Below are 2548 nucleotides of genomic sequence, written 5' to 3'. Positions count from 1 at the left end.
CCGTTTAATGCTAAGCTAAGGCGTTAGTCATAGCCCTACTCTTCGAAGAAAAACCGGGAGAATGAGAGATAAGTGCACTAAAATTTCTGTAACATGTTTTCATTGAAATTAATATGTCTAGTAACTTCAAACTTGCCTGCCAATCGTACTTGATTTTTCAGCTTCTTTGAAACAACAAGCCACAGTTTTTACAGGTCACCAATATTTGGGCATTAAACAAGGGGCAATTGCGAGCCATTACTACGATACAGCGCATAACTATGAGCTAGAAGACACGAAAAATACGTGCACATGCAAATGAATTTATGTTAACAGGCATCACACCACACGCTTCTTTAGAACATGCAAGCGATTTGAAGTAAACGGGGATCACAAATCACGCATAAATTGTGCATACGAACGACTTTAATGAAACAGTTATCGCGCATCTCGCGTCAGACATCACTCATACATGTCAACGATTTTAAGTTACCAGGCATCACACAGCAATGCATTTAGCGCATTCGCATAATCGGCCACAATGAGCCCTGTACGTTAAGGTCTGATCGCCGACCTTTTATAAGAATAGATTCACTCGTTTTCTCATCTGAATGGTCCCGTACTCTGCAGATGACTGCTAGCTTTAAAAGTGGTATAGGGTCCATACCTCCCTGGATTTCAGCCCGAGCGTGTTTTGCCAAAAATGGCCATCGAAAGAGGCATTCCCCGTGTTATTTTTAACACCATGCAATGTGCCTTGCAGCCACAAAAAAACTGTGTGAAAAACATGGGAGAGACATAGTCTACGTCAGGAAATCCATGCACCCTTTTCGTTTGAGATGTAACGTACACATAGGATGAATACCAAATATGAGTTCTATGGAATTGATAGAAGATCTCTTGCCGTTAGCAATGACGACATGAAAGAAGGGACGAACATGATTTAACGTGACTTACAGCTTCTTATTTTGGCAGTGAAATATTATGACGTTGGGCGAGTGTAACTTGAATGAAAAAAAAACACAATGTTGGCTGGACAATGTAGGGTTTTTTGGGACTCCTGTTTTGTGGGGCGGATGCAAACCTTCAAAAATGGGTGCGGGGTGGACGTGGGTATTCCACATAAAAACGAGCAGCTTTAGTTGGCATGCACGCGTAATGCAGTTGCATGCACGTCTGGTTTTGGAAACAGCGCTGTATTCTATTTTAGTCCATTGCTGTCACCTTGAACATGATGAAATTGCTGCAGACGACGTACAGAATGCCAGAGTGCATGCTAATATTCGCGCGTTGGAATGCTTCGTGTGCTTGCATTATCTTATCGCATGCACGGTCCGACGTCGACTGCCAGGACTAAGCGTTGTCGCTTTACCTCCCTAAGTGCACGTTTTCCTGCCGCGAGTCGATTTTGCTTCCAAATCATGGTGCGTTTCTGCATGCCAGAGTGCTTGCTGCTATGCCTCATATAACCGTAATTTATATCCCAGGAATCAAATTGCGCTTACTTCTAAATTGCTTCACTTTACTTGCGCTAAAATTACCATCACCAATTCAGGGTTATTGCGGATTTATGAAACCTCCTAGAATCTGTATGAGGCCATAACTAGTTAATTCAACCATTAACAGTGGTAATAATTAACGTTTCGTGCCACTTACGACGACTGCACAGGTGTCCTTTCCCTTCCCACCCGCACGATCTCCCTCTTATCTGCCTTGCCAGAACAGCTGCCCATGTTTCTTTGACTATAAACCAGCGTATCATCATCTACCAACGTGCGCTGGATGTGCATACCGAGCAAATATAACATCGCGAAAAATCCTCAAATTATGTTCTGTTTATGGTATATCCTTACATGTTCTCAGTGCGTAACTGAAATACAACGCATCGCGAATCTGATCTTGAAAAGCCAATGCGTTATTGTATTGCAAATTGCAAATGACTGCATCTGTTGCGAATGACGGCAAATAAACGGCGTTCACGGTCAAAAATCGCCGCGGGAATATCACTCCTGGGATGATTTGGAGACTAACTTCAGAATGTTTTGCGCCTCCCAGAATTAAACAAAACAAATACAAAAATGCTACGTTTTGCTGAAAACAGCTCGGGGGCATGACCTGTGAAATACCGGTTTGAAGCCGTTTTCTTAATTTATTGGAAAGGCCCCAACTGCATACACTCTGGCGAATAGATAGTAAAAGAAAGCTCGGCGCCGCAGTACATCGAGTGTGGCTCCATCAGCACTGGCCCGCCCACCACGGACACAATACAGAATGGAGCGGAATAGGGAATGGTTACAACACGGTATATCATTACCGCTTCTACGGACCCCTCACATTTAATCATTCTTTCGCATAAAGAGGACGGGTAACTATCATTTTTTCACAAACCGTAGTTCCCTAACCAAAGGTTGGATTAGAAACAACCCATCTCTATCTCTCTCTCTCTCTGTCTCTCTCTGTCTCTCTCTCTCTCTCTCTCTCTCTCTCTCTCTCTCTCTCTCTCTCTCTCTCTCTCTCTCTCTCTCTCTCTCTCTCTCTCTCTCTCTCTCTCTCTCTCTCTCTCTCCTCT

Source organism: Pollicipes pollicipes, unplaced genomic scaffold (genome assembly GCF_011947565.3).
Source record: "Pollicipes pollicipes isolate AB1234 unplaced genomic scaffold, Ppol_2.1 Scaffold_7231;HRSCAF=8579_pilon_pilon_pilon, whole genome shotgun sequence".
NCBI classification, from domain to species: domain Eukaryota; kingdom Metazoa; phylum Arthropoda; class Thecostraca; order Pollicipedomorpha; family Pollicipedidae; genus Pollicipes; species Pollicipes pollicipes.
Note: the sequence above shows the minus strand (reverse complement) of the source record.